At 36.1% G+C, this 13592-nt stretch overlaps 1 pseudogene; it reads left to right on the plus strand.

Annotated features, from left to right (window-relative positions):
• Positions 1-2232: 2232 nt before the first annotated feature.
• Positions 2233-6949, plus strand: LOC110891040 (annotated as a pseudogene).
• The last annotated feature ends 6643 nt before the right edge of the window (positions 6950-13592 follow it).

Consider the following 13592-nt stretch of genomic DNA (forward strand, 5'->3'; position numbering starts at 1 on the left):
GGAGAATGGGGTTCTCTCCGTGACCACCCTCCGGTGTGAGAATAAGTATCGGTATATGAAGAAGAAAAGTATAAGTGAAGTGAATGTGACTTGAAGTTTGTACCTGGATTACTCTTCTATTTATAGCCGGGAGTTTGGGCGGGAAAACCAATTATTGAAATATTGACGGAATGTGCTAACTCCGTAAGCGGTTATCTTTCCCTCCGTTAATTCTCTTAATCCGACGTGAGAGCACACGGATCGCTATTTAGATCAACGGCTGGGGTATTGCCACGTGGAAAGTGGGCAAGTGGAGATTTCTCTTTAATTCCATGCCATCATCGTGACTTTAAGGGAACCCGGGATGATTGACACGTGGCCTAGACGGTTATAACCGTCTGGTGGTGCACGATTGAGTCTTATAGAAGATTATAGTTGTAATCTAGTGTGACTCCTTATTGTGTGGTAGCAATGGAGTAAATAATATCCAAGTCTGGGTATTATTTAAGCGGGAGTGCCTACTGGGATTTTTATCCCTGTTTGTTATGGAGAGAGGCGCGAGGATTTGTTAATTTCCTTTTGGTGCGCAGGTGTTGCTTGTTGTCTTTCTTATGTATCCTCTTTGTTGGACCAGTGCGCGGCCGTGCAAGGTCTAAAGAGGTTTAAAAGACAAGGTTGTGGTATGGTGCCAAGTACTTAAAGCGAGGTTTTTGGGACCTTACCCCTTCAGTATGCCTTCTCAACATCAATTTTGAAAATAAACACCTTCTTGTAAGATTTATTCAGCCAAGACCATACCTCACTAAGAACCATGTGACTATCGAGAATGCACCTATCTTTAAGAAACGCTGATTAAGAATCGGGCACGACTTTCCCAATATTCATCTTCAAACGGTTCGCTAACACCTTCGAGATAACTTTACTGATAACCCCAATCAGGTTAATCGGGAGATAATCATTCAACTGGGTCGGGTCTTTAACTTTGGGAATCAACGTTATGAACGACGTACTACACCCCTTTTCAATCGAGTCTGGTAAAAATGTGCCATAATATCCCTGAAGTCCTCCTAAAAAAACTCCCAAAAGTGCTTAATAAATTTGAAATTAAACCCGTCCGGTCCTGGGGCCTTATCCGCCCCGCATTCAAACACCGCCTCTTTGATTTCTTTCACCGAGAAACGTTCCGACAACAAACTAGCGTCTTCCTCTGCCAGCCTCTTCATAAAGATATTCAACATTCTCAGCCTCACCTTAACCTTTTCCTCAAAATGATTTCTAAAAAATCGGAGGATCTCCCTTTTAACTAACTTTGGCTCATTGATCCATGTATCTCCCACGTTAAGCCCCGGAATCCCGTTTTTTTTTTTTTTTTTCTTTCTATTATTTATCAACCTGTGAAAAAAGCGGAGTTCTCATCTTTGTCCACTGCCCACCGGCACCTAGTTTTTTGTTTTAGATCCATTGTCGCCAAAAAATCCTTTTGTCGAATGTTGATTAGGCACTCTTCTTTGATCCACAACTCTTCCTCCTCAATATCTTTAAATTCACTAATACCATCCAACTTTTCCAATTCCTCCAAATCCTTCAACCGTCTTCCTTCTCTTTTGAAACCATATCCGCCCTCCATTTTTTAATACAGCTCCTCAGATATTTGAATTTATTGTAAAGATTAACCTGCGATGAGACAGACTACCGATCTTTTCAAAGGAACCCAAAGCCTTAAATAATAAAAAGGAGTTTACTTATGGGTCCATTTAACAAAACCCTTAAATAATAAATATTAATATAATATAAGAGTAAGATTAACATACAAAAAGCCTTATCATACATCACGTATGAGACAACGGTAACCGTTGGATCAGGGGTATAATCACGCATGGGACCACATGGGACCACATAATCACGCATGGGACCACATAATCACGCATGGGACTATAATCACGCACGTTCTATGATAATAACGCACGTTATATTTTTTGTCATGTATGTTAATGTAGGTTAAGCCCTGAAGTACATTATACTTTCTCTATAATATAATAATGCTTTGAATTTAGACAATTTTGAGGTAGGGGGTCTTGTCCTTCATTCATGAGTGGAAATTTTTTATGCGTAAATTCCTGTGAAAAGAGGGGCACAAATGACAATTCAGTAGCCGTGATAAGTGATATCGGACAATAAAGAAATTGAAAAATTATGAAAGATGTTGGGTGTATATTAAAACATTACAGCTTTCTAGAGTACCAAAACACCTCTCTCTCTCTCTCTCTCTCTCTCTCTCTCTCTCTCTCTCTCTCTACAAATATAGATATAGATATATATTCACTCACACAGACGGAAACACGCATATTCATAGATGGAAGGTGAATCAGTACTGTAGCGTCAGTTGTTTAAAGTTTGCTTTTTTATATTTTTTTGAGAGAAGAACCCGATGCCTGTCTTTGATGTTTAAGTGGGAGGCGCTATTCCTGCCCTAATCTTCTACACAAACTTGTTCTTATCTCACAAACAAAAGTTCTGAAGGATAAGGTTTGCTTGATGTTTTAATCATTTCTTCAAGTTAGTTTTCTTGTTCACTAGGGTCTTGTGTGTGAATTTTCACTTCTTGGTTTGTGTTTTAAGTGTTCAATATTATTCCTTTTTCATTCCAGTCCTTTGTTTAGATTAGATGGTTTCATCTCAAAGATTTGTTTCAATCAACAAATGATTTTGAATGCTTCTAAATTGGAAAGATTGAAGCTTATGTGTGTGATTTTATGATCTTTTAAACTTGATTCTTGAAGGTTTTATGTAATTTGGTGAATCTGTTTTTCTTTTCAGTCATCCAAACTGTTAAGTAACTACCCTCCTTGTAAACCCTACATTTAGATCTTGGTGTAGCAATTTCAACTTCAACTTTGACTTTCTTTGTGGTCAAGTTTCTTTGTGAAAAACTGGAATCTTTGAAACCCATTTTGGTTCAAGGTTTGAATTTATGTTTCCTTTCTTCTTGGATGATGTTGAAGTTTCTAAAAAATGGTTGTCAATATATATATATATATGTTTTTTTTTACATTTCTAACTTGATATCTTTGAGATAGTACTGTTACAACCCACATAAAATAACAATTGTTGAGGTTGCTTTTCATCTATATATACAATTTCAGTTTTTGGTTGTGGGTTGCTGTGCCAACTAATTGGTTCTTTAATTTCTTGTTCAACTGGATTCTTTAAAAAGAAAGTTGTTACTTTGAAGCTTCAAAATCACATAAAATATGATCTTAGTTTTGCAGGGTTTATGATGAGATCATGGGTTTAAACTTTAACTTGGATGTTCATCTCTCACCAGGCATGCTTTTAAACAGATAAGTGGGGCTTTCATTTTGAAATTCTAGAGAGAGAGAGAGAAAGAAAGATAGAGAGAGAAGGGTACTAGTGTCTTGTTTGTTATATATGCTGGAGCCAATTGTAAAGGGTCAGTTTTTGAGAAGGAGAGTTCTTGTTACTATTTATACAGCACAAGAAGACATAATAATACTGGCTATTAGCAGCAGATGATATCCGATCATTCACCGTCGGATCCTTCATCATCTCATCCTCATCATCAACAGCAACAAAAGTCTCACCATCTCAAAGTTTCTGATATAGATCTGAAGTCTACAGTTGCTCATCTTCATGACTCCAACAACCCACTGCCATATTTTTCCATAAGGTAAAGAAAACTAAGATATCCACTTTCATGATTCTTAATCACTCCACTTTTATGACTATAATATTTTTTTTTACTGGGTCAGATCCAGTGTTACCCAACCCAATGTTAGCAGGCTGTCTTGGATCATATTTCATGAAATCATCATATTGTTATATTTATTGTTTGATTTCTTCATGTTAGTCATAATTTTTGTTATATGATTTCATGCCTGGCTTTTTGTTATGATTTCTGTTCTGGGTTCATGGATCTTGGTTCTTGATGGCGGCATGTGATATTAGTGTTTTGATTTGTTGTTAACATGGTTGATTGAATCTTGAATCTTTTTAGACAAAAGTTTGGTTTGATTGTTTTGTAGGGATTATGTTTTCAGTTTAAGGAACAAGGAGGATATTTCCTGTAATTGGCCTTTTACTTCCACAAGTTTGCAACTTTGCTTGAAACATGGGGTCAAGAATCTCTTGCCACCTTTCCAGTCTCTTGATTCTCTAAGGAATAACTCATCTTTAGGCAGATGCAATCCCAAAGATTGCTTGACCAATCAACAACTCGTAAATGGTTTCCATGACAAGCCCACAAACGATCAATCCAGATCGAACAAAGAGATTGTAAGTTCAAATTCAAGCGGTTCAAAACGAGGTAAAGAATCTCATTTTCAAAAGCAACAACACTCGGGTCAAACGAAGTCAAAGGATAAACCACCACCTGCTGCTTCTCAAAAACCCGAAAATGCATCTGTTAACACCACCATGATGACATCTAAAGTTTGTCCAGTCTGTAAGATTTTCTCATCATCTTCAAACACGACACTAAACGCACACATTGATCAGTGTTTGACCGGGGAGGGGACTATGAAATGGACAGAGAGTCCCAAAGTTTTGGTCAAACATAAAGTCAAACCAAGGAAAATGAGGTTAATGTTGGATATCTACAAAACAGCTTCACATTGTACAGTTGAGGAACTCGATAGAAGAAACGGTACCAGTTGGGCTACAAATTCGAGTTTTCCTGCTCAAGAATGCCAATTTCAAGAGGAAGAAGAAGAGCCAAGGTTGACTAAAGTCAACCCTGTGGTTGCTGATAATGAAGGTGATGTTTATATTGACACCAATGGCACAAAAGTTCGCGTCTTGTCTGTCCCAAAAACGGGTTTATCAGATAATCATGGAGGTCGAAAGTCATTGATCATGAGTAAGAAGAAGAACAGTCTTTATAAGAAGAAACATCACAAAAAGTATTTACAACTTAGCCCAAATGCTGGGAAATTATGCTTACCAAAGGCTTGGGTACGTTGTTTTTGGATCTTGATTGTGTGATTAGTTTGTATGATATATCTGTTGAAACTTTAGTTAAAAAAATTGGATTATTGAACAGGAAAGAACGGGTCGGCGAGAAGAAGTTATCGCTGAACATTGCAGCAAAGATGAACGGTCCAGAGAGAATACACGAGTCGTTGATTTGGGTATCATAAGGCCACCATGGGCATGCTCTAAACGAACTGGTGTGTCTAAAAAGCTCAATGGAGGGGATCGAAAGGTGGACTTAAGATCTCAACGAAGGAAAGATTTGGTTGTTAAAAATCATGAAAAATCTTTTGCTGGATGTGATTTGGCTTCTTCACAAAATAGGACGAAAGTTGGAACTTCTTTATCATTAGTTAAGCAGCCTATTAATCGAACAGCAGAACGCAGAAAGGAAGACACTCATGTGGATTATGATGATGATATTGATAATGATGATGATTCATCCCAATCCCGACATTCGGATGATGATACTAGATCAAAACGTAGCAAGTTTCCGTCTCTTAGAAAGAATGCGTTGTTCCCTGCTGTCAAATTCTGTTTCAAAAGAAAGTTTTCTGCTGTCGATGAATCACGAGTCAAATCTGTTGACGGGCTGTCTCAGGATTCTTCAAAGGAACAATGTGGCACGGAAGAAGATGAGTCTACAAAGAAGAAACAAGAAGCAAAATCAATTACATCAAAAAGTACTTCAAATGAAGAATCTTTGGTGGAGATTCGAACTGTTAACAGGAATGAACAAGACTCTGTTAGAAATGTGAAATCATCATCCATACCTGCCCAAAGTTTTATGAGTTTGAGCACCTCTTTTGATCCCGAGTTTCCAACTGATGAGTGTTTTGAGCTGATATGTTCAACTAACCACACTTTAAATGATGCTGATAAACAAGAAAAACTTTCAAGAAGTTGACCCGATACCAATTCCCGGGCCACCAGGGTCATTCTTGCCCGCCAGCCCGGGTGGAGAAACGGTTTCCGAAATGCAAGTTCAACCAACTAAGTTTCATTCATTAGAAAACCAGCATCATCATCATGATACAGTGGATCAAGATTCCATGTCTGATTCTCCAGTTTCAACAGTCTCTAATTCAAGATCTAGTTGTGGGAAAGATGATACATATAAAAACCCGCTTTTGAATGGCGAGACGGGGTTTACAGAATCGGGTCAATCTCACAAGAGTTTCAGGAACGATCAACCATGTTGCTGCTCGAGAAAGGAGGCTGCTTTGAACTATCAAGACTTGTACATTTTAAGGAAACAACCAGTTGAAACAGCCAGTTTAAATTCTGAATCTCAGATGTTTTCGGTAAACAACTACCCGAATTCATCAGCCGATACTGCTTGTCCTTCGAAACCTGTCCTCAGGTTAATGGGAAAAAACTTAACTATAGTGAAGACCGATGAAGATGAGTTTAAATTGCCACAGCCGAGTCAACATCCTCAACGGCCCGTGAGTTTTAGCCAATACCAAAATGAATTCGAGTCTCAACATTTTAATGTCCATCCAACAAGAAGTCACGTTGACTTTAGGCCCATTCACCTCGGGCCCACAAGGTCCCACTATGTCCATAACGGTCTTGATACTCAAGCAGTAAATGGGAGGAATTTTTATAGTGCTGCCTCGAGCTCTAGGCCCGTTAAGGAGACTATCATCATCGACAACTCCCTTGAAAATGATGATGATAATACTATACGAAACAGATTTTCGAAAGGAAATCAGGGGCAGATGAAGCAGTTATACTCAATGTACCCGTCAAATGGTGATGGTTCATTGGTGTTTCGCAGTGGTAGTTTTAGAACTTCTTCGGCTAACCGTGGTGCTGGTGGCAAGTGGAATATAGGGTCTTCAACGACATACTATCCTCCTACCTATCCTTAGTGTACTGATGCTTACTATATGTACAGATGATGATCTGTTTCTCATTCAATACTTTTTATATATTTTATTTGTTAAGAGCTTTAAGAAACTTTTACGAGGATTAACTATACCCGAATCACTATTTCATGTGTTTCTTGAAATTTGGTCTAAAAATCAAGAAACCCAAAAAGATACAACTATAATCACCATTCCATGTGGTCTTAAAAATCAAGAAACCAAAGAAGATATCATTTTTAAGATTATATATAAACTTTTCATTAGGGGCTTGATTTGATGTGTGCATGAAATATAGCCGTTTCAACATCATTAGGTGAGAGTTGAACCACTACTACTATGTGAAAAAGTGAGAGAAAGTAAACAGTTGGAGGACCACAATGAAAAGTCGTTATCTATGGTACTTATATCGCAGGTGTAAGATGGATCATCATTATAAATTCAAAAGGATGTGTGGGTGTATGTATGACATGAAATATCAGCAAGTATACTCCATTTATGTAGAGTATGGGGTTTGATCGGAACGTGTATGGTGGAATTTGCATGGTGAAAGTAGGAAACTTTATTTATTTCAAATCACTAAAACGGGCTTGATGCTTGTGGACCCACCAGACACCTCCAGTCCACGTTATTCAATCAATTTTAAATGTTTAACAACCCCCAACTTGTTATATTGTGTGTAATTATTTTGTAAATTAAGGAATATTGGATTTTAATAATTTCAACTATTCGCTGTTGGCTGCTAAGAGTCTCAACTTTAAAAATAATCACTGGCAGTCCCAACTATTGACATATTGGCCACAAATGGACCCTGACTAGCAGAACACTAACGCTATTAGTCTCCGGTCGTCGAAAAACCGTTTTTGTTCAGAAAAAGGTTTCTAAAGGTCTGATCTATGGTTACAAAGAGATTTGGGACGAAAATGTTGAGTTTTCCGGCTAAAAAGTTAAGTTTTTCGGCGAAAAACGAGTTTTCTGACGACTTTAATAAGTGGGGCTTTTACAAGAAAAAGGTTCACAAAGGTCCATAATAAAGTTAAAAAGAGGTTCGAGACAAAAATGTTGAGTTTTCCAGCAAAAAATGAGTTTTCTGGCCAAAAAACGTTTTTCCGGCGACCGGAGACTAACGGCGTTAGTGTTCTGTTAGTCAGGGTCCATTGGAGGCCAATATAATAAAAGTTAGGACTGCCAGTGGTTATTTTTAAAGTTGAGACTGTTGGCGGTCAACGACGAATAGTTGGGTTTATTAAAATCCAATATTCCATTAATTAAAAGTAAAGTCACAAGGGAAGCTCTAAGTTTGGTCTTGGCCCCCCTCTCAATTTAACTTTTGTTGCGATCTCTATTTCTAAACCCCAAGCTAGACCCATTGGCAGTTTTAGGATCGAGCTCTGTTCGGGATCGGTTATTTGAGCTCAGCTCTCATGTAGTTTTCAAGCTTTTCAACTTGGGCTTGGTTTGTTTAGTACTCTTTAGTTCTCAAGCTTAAAGGCAGCCGAACTTGAGTTCTATTTCTGAAACACGACTTCAGTTAGTGGTATGCATTTACAATAATTTGGTATATACTTATAATTATAATTTATATATAGTGTATAGAGAAAAATGCTCGAATAGTCCCCGTGGTTTGCTCATTTTTCACCTTTAGTCCCTAACTTTCTAAAATTACAACTAAACTCCCCAAGTTTTTGAATTTCGTTCCCGGATAGTCCCTGGCGTGGATGAGGGTTAGTTTTTGGTGTTAGATGTGCGTGAAATGACAAAAATACCCTTACTGTCAAATTAATAACTAAAAAGTTAAAAGAAATACAATTAACATTTTACAATTTATGTGATACCCACCGCCCACCCTACCCACCTTATCTTCCCTACTCCACCACACCACCACCACCATCACCATCTCCACCTTCAACCACCACCATCTCCACCCTAAACCCTTTCTTCTTCTTCGATGTACTCTGCAACAACAATATTGAAATTTCGATATGATTCGGTGAAAATTTCAGTGTTTTCGGATAAAAAAAACTGAAATTTCTGGATATGAATCTGGATGGCATAAGCTGTGAATCTGATTTTGTTCTTTGAACTCCATAATCTGAATCTGAACGGCATAAACTGTTAATAATACGTGCAGTAAGTTTCAATTCGAATTATTTTGATCAAGTTCCGGATTGTTTTGGTTGAATTTCGGATAATTCCGGTTGATTTTCGACATATTTCGAACAAATTCCGATCTGATTCGATTTGTTTCGGATCAAATATTGTTCATTCCAGACTGATTTGATCAAGTTCGGTTGAAATCCAATCTGTTTCAGTGAAATTGATTGAGTTTCGGTGTAATTTCGAACAGTTCGGACATATTTTAGTTTGTTTGTGATCAAAGTTCTGTGATTTCGAACATTATACATCAATTACAAACTGTTTTACAGATAAAATTTAGAAAAAGTTTAGTGTTTTGTTCGATATTATAGATGATGAAGTATTTGTGCTTGCTGGATGTTGTTGTGAATCAGATTTAAATCGCAAGTTTCTTTTTAGCGATAATAGTATAAAGAAGGAAAAGATTCAGATCTGATTATTGTCTTGTTATTGATCATTGAACAAAGAAAAAAAGGAAGTTCGATATTGTTGTTGCAGAGTACATCGAAGAAGAAGAAGAAGAAGAAGAAGAAAGAGTTTAGGGTGGAGATGGTGGTGGTTGAAGGAAGAGACGGTGATGGTGGTGGTGGTGTGGAGTGGGGAAGATGAAGTGGGTAAGGTGGATGGTGGGTCCCACATAAATTATAAAATATTAATTGTATTTCTTTTAACTTTTTAGTTATTAATTTGATAGTAAGGGTATTTTTGTCATTTCACACGCACCTAACACTAAAAACTAACCCCCATCAACGCCAGGGACTATCCGAGAACGAAATTCAAAAAGTTGGGGACTATAGGTGTAATTTTAGAAAGTTTGGGACTAAAGGTGAAAAATGGGCAAACCACCGGGACTATCCGAGCATTTTTCTCTAGTGTATATTATTAACTTTGTTTTTATGGTAATAATAACAGTTTAAATATATATATATATACTAGTGGAAAAGCCCGCGCGTTGCGACGGGTGTGTCTATTTTGTTGTCTCGTAGTTATTGTTGGAGTTTATGGTGTGTGTATGGTTTTTGTGGGTTATTCGTTATGGTGACGTGTGAAGTAGGAAGCAACAACCTAGTTACATTAGAAACTCAAAACGTTAGGTTTTTTCAGGTTGGGCATTCATAAGCTTTATGCGAGTTTTCAGTAATTATTAAGTAAAAGAAAGTTGTATTCCAAAAATAAAATAAGTAAACCTTAAGATTAAAAAGGTTCACACTTTTCACAACATTAAACTCACTTCTAAGTGTAGCTACAATTAAATTCCTTATGTTCTACATTTGTGGTGGTATCTTGTTCATTTACCATTATATTCTAATCATATTAAAGAAAATAGACGAATATAAAGAAACCAAATTCGTGACAAGTTTCTTGTAACCTGCTTCTTTAAGACAAAATTTCATCCATTTTAGGACTTTCTCAGGTGCTAATCCCATTAGCTCCTCAACGTCCTGCACTTTATTTAATTAAAAAAAGTTCAACTAAATAGAAATAATTCACAAATTAAACAAATTGCAAATTGCAAGTACAATAAAAGATTAAGAGTTACATTGTTGTCCTCCACGGATTCCACAAGTTGAGGTGTCCTTCTAAGGTTGAGCTAAATCTGCTAGGAGTTGCATCTGAAGATACCAAAATCGCAAGCAACGACAACAACTTAAGATTAGGAAACATAATAATCAAGTATATAAAGAGGCATGTCGGTTTCAAAACTAATACATTGGGTGTAAAAGATGATCAAAGTAGTGGGAATCAATTGAATTATGTAACAATAAGGAAATTGAGAAAGTATAGATATAAAATATAAGATAAGGTTGAGGTGCTGATTGATTGAGTGCAAAAAACATAAGTACTATACAATTGTAAGAAAAAATTAATAACCTATTTGATTGATAAGAAATGAGACCAAAATTGGGTGGTTATCTAGCGTACCATTGTTATTTCTGAAGAGCAAAATTTGGTTGAGCTTGGTATCGTAAGTTTGGGATCTTATGGTTCTTGTGGCCAAACCTTTTTATTGGTTGATGGAGTAATTCTAAAAGTCCTTTTTTATTGTGAAACAAAAAATGTTAATGATATTGTGAAACAACCTAACCTACTAGCAATATGAAGGGAAGAATAAGAAAATGAGATTGTAAATCTTATTGATTGATCTATTTTCACCATACACAAAATGCCATTACACATATAGGCACATACATTAATATTAAAGGAACTAAAGAGATAGGAGTTAGATAAGTTATGTATGTGGAGAGTCACAATATAAATGATACATTCATAACACTCCTCCTTGACTATCCACATACCTTTAATACGCTTGGTGATGCTGCCTCGTTAAAAACCTTGCTAGGAAAACCCAGTGGGATAAAACCTCAGCTAAGGGAAAAAGAGTGCAGCGCGTATTTTCTCCTCCTGATACTTTTGGATCAGTTATGTTGCCTCATTAAAAACCTTACTAAGAAAACTCATTGGGATAAAACTTAGTCAAGGGAAAAAGAGTGCAACTTGAATATGTCTCCCCCTCATTTTAACATGTATCCTTTAAGTGACGTGTGTCCATCTTCCTTGAAAGTCGAATAAAGCCTTTGTAGCGAATGATTTGTTGCTTGATCCCTTAATGTGCAATCCTTTATGTTGAGCAATGTTGTATAATCTTCTAAAGAGACTTTAGGTGCCTCTTTACAAAAATTATCATATGTCCATGACTGTGTTTCGTTACATTCTTGCATCTACAAGACTAACCAAACTTGTTTTGATGGGTTAGTAAAATATAATCAAATATCATTTATACCTGAAATGTTTCTTTGAACTCATTCCAATGTCTCTTCGCTTGACAAATGTTTTGAGATAGCTAGCAAAACATGTTAATGCACTTATGCATTTAACGATGGTACTTCTAGAATGAGAATCTCTACTTTGATAGGAGATGATAATAGGCATTTCTTATAACAAATGACTTAACAACCTTTAACATACATTAAGGTTTAACTATGCCCATACTAAAATATCCAAACATCATCTTCTAGTTGCACTTGGTGGATTGGTAAAATATAATTACATATATTACTCGAACTGCAGTTCGAGTAATAGTTAGACCGTGCCGAGGTCATTCAAAAATTCTCCCTCTAAAAGTTCGACAATTTCTCTCGATGATGCATAGACATCATCACTGTAAACTGCGATTATAGTGAACTTTTAAAAGTAGAAGGTCGATAAAACATGGCTAATTTAATCAAACTTATATCCCTCTTTATGCAAATATCTCGAGTTGTATAACACTCGATCTAACTATTTTAGTCCATATATGAACTCGATATAGTACGTTCTTGAGGTTTTGACATCATTAATGCTTCTAGCATTATCAATCCATGAGGGAATTCTTTCCATCTTATCCAAATATGCATGTGCTTTCACTCTTTAGAAGTTTTGCTACGTAAATTTTCGCATTTAACACATTGATATCTATATCATATGCAAAAATGCCATAAACACTAGCTTTTATCTCCAAAATCCATAATGTACCATGTTTGTACACTGTGTACATTGAGTTTCCATAATAACCAGGTACACATTTTCTAGGTATGTTTATTGGAGTATTGGTGCACTATTGTTACATCCATAAGGTGTTTCAATTAACCTCTTAAGCACTCAAATGCTTTAGGATACTCATGGGGAGTTCCAATTATATTCAATTCAATAACATATATAACATGTATATGTATTCAGATCTGAATTTATATAATACTCATAATATTCTCGAGAACTTATTTTATATGACTTAGTATCAAGTGATACATAACTTTCATAAGACGCATGTCAATTCTCTTTTATATATTACCAGACTAATAAGATATTGGAAAGTCAATGCATCCACCACTGAAGAATACGTTTTCTCATAATCAATCTAGGCATTTGTGAAAATTCTTGTGCCACCAATTTTGACTTATACCACTTAATTTTATTTTCACATGATTCGCGTAAAAGACACTTTTGTATCCAACATATTTTACAACTTTAGTTGTATGGACTGTTGGTCCAGAAACTTTCCAGTTCATTAGAGAACTAAACTCTGCCTTATTTGCGTCTTTCTATTTTGGCCAATCATTTCGTAATATTCATTCATAGGCAGATCTTAAATCTTGATCCTTATCATTTAATCATTTTAAGCGCTACATTATATACAAAAAGTATAACGACGTCGATTTTTATTTCGATTCCATACATATGTTAGACATGATACAACTTATCGAGATCTCTTTATTTTCAGGTACCTGAGGTTCTTCTTGAACCATCATGTCTATTGTCTCGTCTTTAGATCTTATTACTATAACCTCGACTTGACCACCTTAATTACTTGCTCCAATTTTCGAGGAATTTTATTATTGGAATCGACTAGTCTACCACGCTTCAGGCGTGCAATAGACTCATTACAAAATATGTGGTTGTCCTCTTGGACAAAAATATAACTGGAGGATAAGCAGTTGATTATGTGACTTACTTAGTCACTCTATTTAGGTCAGTGAACTTGTCTGGTAAATTTGTTCTTTAATATTGGTAAATAAATTATACTTTAAACTTCTAGTTCATAGTTTATAGTCTGAGGATCAAGATGACATGATAATTCAT

The sequence above is a fragment of the Helianthus annuus genome, chromosome 6 (genome assembly GCF_002127325.2).
Source record: "Helianthus annuus cultivar XRQ/B chromosome 6, HanXRQr2.0-SUNRISE, whole genome shotgun sequence".
In the NCBI taxonomy this organism is placed as follows: Eukaryota; Viridiplantae; Streptophyta; class Magnoliopsida; order Asterales; family Asteraceae; genus Helianthus; species Helianthus annuus.